Source organism: Ptychodera flava, chromosome 7, assembly GCF_041260155.1.
Source record: "Ptychodera flava strain L36383 chromosome 7, AS_Pfla_20210202, whole genome shotgun sequence".
NCBI lineage: Eukaryota > Metazoa > Hemichordata > Enteropneusta > Ptychoderidae > Ptychodera > Ptychodera flava.
In genome coordinates this window covers 12,267,156-12,275,272 of record NC_091934.1, presented here as the reverse complement: position 1 = coordinate 12,275,272, position 8,117 = coordinate 12,267,156, and the positions used below count along the sequence as shown (strand labels likewise).

Here is an 8,117-nt window from a genome sequence, read left to right as displayed (position 1 = left end):
TCTCTCTCTCTCTCTCTCTCTCTCTCTCTCTCTGTTTCTCTCTCTCTTATGCCGAATGTAAATAGCCAGTAAGTGTCCCAAACAATTTGGTTTATTTATGATAATGTCATTGGTATCAGACAATAAAATATTTCAAGGTTAAATTACAAGGCTATAATAAATCACTATCCTTCCAAAATAATCATGTTAACTTAAAGTTTTCTTTTCTAGCTGGAAAAGCCAATTACTTACATTATCGAATCCTATACTAGATATGAAAATAAACTGTTTCTGCCCTTCATTGATACTTAGTAGTGATTCTGTTCAAGTCCATAGTTCATCTCATTTTTGAGCCATTTATTTAAAAAATGTGAAATACACAATAGAAAGACTGGAATTTGCTAAATAAAATATTGTCTGCTTTACAACAGTGTGATTAAAAACATTTCGTCTCTCTCTCTCTCTCTCTCTCTCTCTCTCTCTCTCTCTCTCTCTCTCTCTCTCTCTCTCTCTCTCTCTCTCTCTCTCTCTCTCGTATGCCGAATGTAAATAGCCGGTAAGTGTCCCAAAACAATTTGGTTATTTATGATACTGTCATTGTATCAGACAGAAAAATATTTCAGCACATGTATAAGATGTATGAAGTTTTCAATTCATTTCAGCATCGCTTCACTATATAAGTTTATACAAGAAAAGAAAGAAAAAAAGAAAAGAAAAGAAAAGAAAAGAAAAGAAAAGAAAAGAAAAGAAAATTAAATACAATAGAGGTATAACTGGTCTTGTCATTCCGTATTGTCATGTATCGATATTTGTAAATATATATCATTTTCTAGGCATGTTTTACAAAGACAGATATATAGAATACAAATGCAGGAACATAAGTAATATCACATGCATTTTAATCAAGATAACCCCATTGTCTTTATGAAAAAGTAAAATAACTTGGCACGATGTACCTTCCGGTTTATTGCACTGTTTTATGTTCTACTATAGTCTATGTTGTCTTTATGTGATTTCTTCTACTAAGAAGGCCAAACACTTTCTTTCGAATAGCTTGATCATTTCGATATCTCAGACATTATACTGATATTATCCATACACATTTCAACATTATATTCTTTTTATTAGAAGACAGATTAACAGCAATGTCTTAAAGTTGTTTATGTGAAAAGTTAAATGCTTGCTCATATGCGTTATAAAGTAATTTACCTACAGAGTGGGGCCGACTTGCAGCGTTATAATTGACTTATACAAATAAATTCCCTAAATTTCTGAAAATAATAACAATCGATCAATCAAATATAGCCTTGTAAACACGCTGCAAGTCAGCCGATAGTCACCATCCAGTCACTATCCAGCCGATATTCCTTAGCCAGAGTCTCATTCGTTTTAAAGTTATTGATTGCGTAAATAGATGGCGAATAATAACATAACTTCTTTTCGAAAAAAAACTTGTTAAAACTATGCAAACCCCTTAATGTTGATGAAAATCTCAACATAAGCTGTCAACCGCTAGTTTCTCATTGCGTTTTGCGTTAAATTTGCAGGCACACGCCTTATGAAAATTTCGATGTCAATATAGTACTGTATGCGTTCCCCTTATGAAAATGTTTATGGCAATATGTGTGAACATTTTATATTTTTGGTTACTTTTTTACCAGAAATTCTTCCAGAGTCTTCAAGAATCCTCTCAAAGAAATGAAACGCGCAAAAATCTTTATCGAGGACGGGTTATGTTAGTAGGGGCATATGGTGCAGGGAAGACATCGACAAAAAGAAGTCTTTTCGAAGAACCTTATAAAACAGAGCATTTGAGCACAGATGGAGCTGATGTCTTCAGTATAGATATCACAGAATGGATTATTAAAGGTAACGTTTTAATTTGTCTGATGAATGAAATGCTGCGCTAAAATTGTTGTCGAAAAAATAAAGTACTTAAAGGGTTAATACGCACAATAGGGTATTAGGAAACATTGTTTACGTCTGGGCAACCTTCGCGGTGGAAAATCCTTGTAATTGCTTTCTACGTTTCAAGTCACTCTTGGTTGTATTATTTTGATGTCGAACTCTCCTCTAAAATGAATGACTGACTCTACAACTCAAGATACTAACATAGACATTGGAAGACCACAAAACACCTATGTGTGGTTTATTTACTCAAATGTAAGCAATTTCTACGTTGTTGTGTTCTCTTGGCAAGAAAAATTGTAATGCAACACCCCATTTCATGAAATGATTGATCAAAGTTTTAAGAATCTTTTGGTATCATGTATGCGTCGAGTATTGCAATGATAATATGGCTAAGTCCTACCCACGTCAGAGTTCAAGTGATATGCAAACATTAATATTCGTCCTGCAGCTGAAGATCCAACGAAGCATTCCGTTATATGTCTTTTATAGGACTAGGGAACTTAGTACTTGTTTAGCGCTAATGCTCTTACGGAGTGTGTAAACGTTACATCTAAAAGGATCTGACCATGTGCTACAATAATGGACAACATCGAAAATTTGTAAAATTTGTTCTCTAATTACCATCAGCAGCTGCAGTACATCCCACGTGCGAGTTACTTATTTAGTCAAGACCTACAATCGAGGTTATCGCTATCTTGGTGGACTTGTGATTGAAAATGAAAACTCGGAAAAGGAGAGTAAAGTTAGAATGTTAATTATTAAAGTGCCAACGTTGTTGTAGGGTACATGAAAATATATAAAATGATACAACAAAAATGTGTCTACGCATATATCAATGTTGCAGGGAAACTTTGCTATTTCAAAGGATCCGCATCTCTGCAGACAATACATTTGACAATAAATTATGTATATTGTCCTACTCAGCAACTAAATCGTGAAATCATTTAGACGTCGTCTTTCGTACGCTCAGAACACTAGGTGGTCCAATCCATGCTAAAATTTGTTCTTTCTGTTAACTATTCTTAATTTCAATTTTACAACTCAAGATTGCCCTTGCCTTCCTTTATTACCATTTCTTTACTCAATTTAAAAACTCGACTTTCTATGTCTACTTCTATTTTATATTCTCAATCCCAAATTACAACTAAACATTTCTCTCAATTTTCTGTTACTCTTCAATCTATATTTAATTTTACCACTCACAACCTTAAGGTCAACATTTTGTTTACGTTGTCAATGACGCTTCATTCTCTCGAAATGTAGCAACATTGTACCTGCATTACTCGGTCAGAGCAATACATTACGTTTCCTGATAGAACAGAGGAGAGGTTGGCACAATTTTCACCGAATGAAATTTCACCCTATTTTACTAATCTATTCTTAGCGGAATGTTGTTCGACAAATCGTCGAAATTAAAAGACGTCGCAACTATTTTTTAAAGATAAAAAGACAGAAAACGTGTGGTTACGTACTTTCCAAGCTGGAACAGTTTTAATCGCCGGACTTCACTGAGTTTGGCAGACGTTCGTCAGCAAATGATCATTGTTGTTTTAGTTGCTGACGTAATATGGCTGTGCCTGATTTGTCTTTATCTCTGACCTCTTACCACTTGATCGGCTTTCTGTATTGATATAACGAAACAGTCCCGCCGTGAACATACAATAGTAAAAAATTATATGAATGGTATTCAAATTATTACATTGTTGTTTTGTTTACTTTTGGAACGCTATATTCACATCACTTTTCACTTTCTGTAAAGTACAAAGGAGATACCATTACTTTGAAATCAGCTTATTGATAAACCAATTGCATCAATCTCCTTTTATAGAGCGTAAACTTGAGCTGATCAAAAGTACGTATAAGAATGATGTAAGATAACAAAAGCTTAGGCCACTTTTAACAACTTGAAATGTTATTTACAGTTTGAGTATATGCTGTGCATACTTTGTGATCATATGCCCACGAACTCATCAGTGTCTCCTCTGATGTGAACGTGATTTATCAACTGTGACCAACTCTTTTGGTGTAACCCGCACTAATAGTCCAGTCAATTTAGGGTTTAACCTAGGACTAATTGCAACAGAAATATTTCTTCACCATGACCTTTGGAAAGGTCCCACTAATGACATATTAAAAGTATAGGAAAATCTAAGGGGTGTAAATTGGTTAAATTTGCATATATTCAAATTAGCTATATATTGCCTTTAAAATGACTGTTTTACTCACATTTTGGGCATGTTAACTGAATTCAAGTTACTTTTTTCATTGCAACACAATTTAGTAAGGTTAAACAAGTTATTTTCTAAATGTCTTGAACAATAAATATCATGCAAATTAACTCAGCGTATATTCACAGTTTTTTCATTATTTCAGACAAAATGAGTGTTTAAAGCTCTTATATAAACATATTTTTTTTCTCTTTGGAATTGTTAAGATTTTGCAAGAACTATCAATTCCATACCAAAAAATATGAAGTTTACCTAAGTTGCATGCTAATTATTTTGATACAAAAGGCCTAATTTGCATAATTGACACAAACTGTTTTCTGAAAATCCGACTACAATGGCTTCCATTGACATTTCTTGTTATTCAGAAATGCAATGAATAAAGAGAAGAGTTTCAGAGCATTAGTGTTTAAATAAAGGGAATTATAATACTTCCTTTGGATATTCTTCTTTTTTTACAACGTTTAGGTTATTCATGAAAAAACATTAGACGTGTTCAATTTTTTGACATCCATATTGTCAATAGTTCAGTCATTTTTACCTACAACATATTCGATTGCAGTAAAATTTTTGAAGGAATTTTTTATATTTTTGGTCAATTTTTCAATGACGATGGAAATATTCAGTTACTAATATATGGTTGACCACAATTAACAGTTGTGCCTGTGAATCATCTTTCTCATTATTGAACTATAATTAGTATAAATACGAACATCATTTGAATCACCATGATGGTGGTGGTGATGACAATTGTTATGATGGTCATTATCATATCATAAATTTCTTCCTCTTCCCCCTGTTCACATCTTCCTCTAGGTGGATCATTTGTTTACAGCCAGAATCCTTTCGTTGACAACAGAAAGTCTAGATTTTGCTTTATGCCGGGGTTATTGAGGCTGCTGCAGTTCATTGTAGAACCCATAAGAATGGGGAAGGGTAACTCAATGAAAAGATGTGAAGCAAGGGATGATATAATTGTACCGCGTATCATATCAGATCTTAGATGTGCAAGTATCACTCATGGGGCTGTTTATGTAATGGACTTTCCATTTGCAGATTATTAGACTTTTGTATCATTACCAATAAGATCGATCATTCAAGGAATTGACAGTATGGCCAATATGAGATGAGACTTCCATAAGATTCAAAATACAGGATGAGCTATTATCTGATAATTTGATGTTAGAAATTTGATATCTTAATTGATAATTGATGAATCGTTAACGGAAGCTTCTGTGATGCAAATCCCTTCACATTTTGGTTTTCTTGTTCCACAGTTATAAAAATTAGAAAGAGCAGCTAGACTAGTAACATAATAAAAGTATCTAGATTTGCTTTTACCTGTGATTTAGATTATCATGTTTCAGTCAACAGATTTTTTTTCAGTTTTTCCTTAATGCTATGGCTGTTTACTGTAAGATTAAACAGAAAATCTCTCTCTTCAGTCCATTATATGACTGTATATTAATTTTCAATGTTGTCTTCAAGAAATTTCAAACTTTTGAGAAATGCGGTGTCCTTTGATTATCGTAATGTCTTTCAGCTGTTTAAGGAACAGCTTTGCTCATTACATATTTCATGATAATTGGCAGTATAGTATAATAATTGTACCGCCATATCATGATTATTATAATTGTATTTCTATATCATTATTATCATAAATTTCTGTACTTGGCATTAACAGGCAAGTTGCACACAGTCAAAAGTATATCTGATTTACCAGTGACCACATAACCTGGTCTTTAATTACATTTTACCAACACTTAATCTATATTAGTAATACCGGTAAGGGTGAAAAAAGAAGAAACCATTAGAGCTGAAACACAAATTTTCTTCAGCCTCCCTTAGTACAAAGCATTGGTATTTGGCCAAGCATTTTGGTATGCATTAAGATAATCCAAATCCGCCAGAAAGTTCCAAATATTATTGGCAGGTATAGGGATTAAATTGTCTTGACATTATGCAAATTCTCTAGATAATTGAAACGAACTATACGAATCAATCATTGTTTAGTTTCACAGGGCTTTTCATTCTGTAAGCCCTATTAGTATATAATCATTACAATGAGTTAAAATACACAGAAAATAAATAATCATGTCAATGTCTTTGTACTGAACTAATGTTACTTCAAGTTATTAAATGGTCATCTTTCGATAGGAAGTACCTGAAGTACTAAAATAACTTAAACAAGCAGTGTTTCTTAATGTAACTTGTCATTTTACTGATAATTAATTTAATTAATTAAATGATTAATTAAAACAAGTTGACGTCAATTTGAAAAATTAAAGAAAATTATTTAGATGATCATCATATAGGATTTATGCACATGAGGAATTGTTCAAAAATAGGTAAAATATATTTAGCAATGTTAGCAAAAAATTCCTATCTCTCTTTACGATATTGTATAACATTTCAAGTTTCAAGTATTACATATAATAGAATGTAGGCATTTCCTATAAAATCTTTACATTTAGCCCTGTTGCACATAGACTTTGAATATACTTTTTCTTGGACCGTTTAAATATTTAAGGTGAAGAAATAACTCATGATCGATTTAGAAAAAGGAAGTGACATGGTTGACTAATTGGACTAATGCGAATAAGAACTGTTTTATTGCTGTAAGATATATTTGAAAACATTGCCTAAACTGCAAACACAAAATTGATCTTACATAGTCATTACAATGTCAGCTTATCTCTTAAATCACTTTCGTAAATAGATTATCAGCACCAGATTTGTATAGTATCTATGACCCATTAAGCATTTGGCTAAATTGGCTGTCTTATGCACAACTTCATGAAACTTGCTTTATGTAATTTCCGTGACCCTACTAAAATTTACAATGAAGAAATAGTTCTAATGATCTCTATTATTTTTTTAACAATATATATAATAATTTATAGGCCAAAGAAAGGGAAAAGTAAAGTGGTAGGAGGGGCACATTGCAGTTATGTAAAAGGAGGAATCGTAAATGATTTGATGCATTGCCTACACACACAAAAAATACATTAAATAATCAAATGCTTGAATAAAACGTCAATTTGCTCAATATATTTTAAGAACTCTATTAATAGCATCGATTTTGGGCCCATTACTTAGTTTTACATTTATTCAAATTATGCACTGTTTCGCCTCTTCCTCTTAGAGTTTACTTGTCATTTTGTTTGTCGTTCTGGGACCCTCCCGAAATACAGAGTGGAAACATAAACTACTTTTTGTGTAGATTAAATATAACTTTTAAGTAAAATGCAGCAAAAAGTGAAACACAGTGGCAGCCATACTTGATTTACGCAATATTCTCGCAATATTTACGCAATATTCTTGATTTACGAATATTCCTCGGGCGATAAAATATATTCAAAATATTGTCTGGACAAAGAATAAGGTAAATGCATACATTACTTGAACATTTCGCGTTTTTTTCAATTCAATATGCATATTTCTTTTATCAGTGAATGTATTGCACCCATTATCCGTTTATATCTATACAAATTAGGTAATGTTATACCTCTTAGATTGTATTGGACTTTTAGTATGTCATTCTAGGACCTCTCTAAAATATACAGTGAAAAAAATAGTCTATTGCTGTCAGAAGTAGCTTAAATATAGTTATTAATTAGGGATATACAAAGAAAAGTGAAGTGTTGTGGCGGCCATATTGGATTTATGCAAATGAGGAATATTTCTATGACGACAAAATATTTCAATCAACATTGCCTAAACCAAAAAAGGCAAATAAGCCCAAAACCTTCATAACATATCATGTTTAGTCAAAAATTTTTAGTAGAAACATTCTATCAGTACGTAGTTTGTAACCATAATCTTTTTACATTCATGCAAATAAGGCACTGATTACAATTCTAAATGTACTAGGCTTTTAGCATGTTATTCTAGGACTTCTCTAAAATACAAAGTGAAAATAATATTCTGTTGCTGTCAGTAGTAGCTAAAAAATAGTTATTAATTAGAGAAAAACAAAGAAAAGTGAAGTGTTGTGGCAGC

General features: G+C 32.3%; 1 long non-coding RNA gene across 1 annotated transcript in view; it reads left to right on the top strand.

Moving 5' to 3' along the window:
* The first annotated feature begins 1,644 nt into the window (after positions 1 to 1,644).
* LOC139136798 (uncharacterized) overlaps positions 1,645 to 8,117 on the top strand; it is a 31,669-nt gene continuing 25,196 nt past the window's right edge. The window contains exon 1 of the long non-coding RNA XR_011553245.1: positions 1,645 to 1,848. This is a non-coding gene — a long non-coding RNA (uncharacterized lncRNA). The remainder of the gene's footprint in view (positions 1,849 to 8,117) is intronic.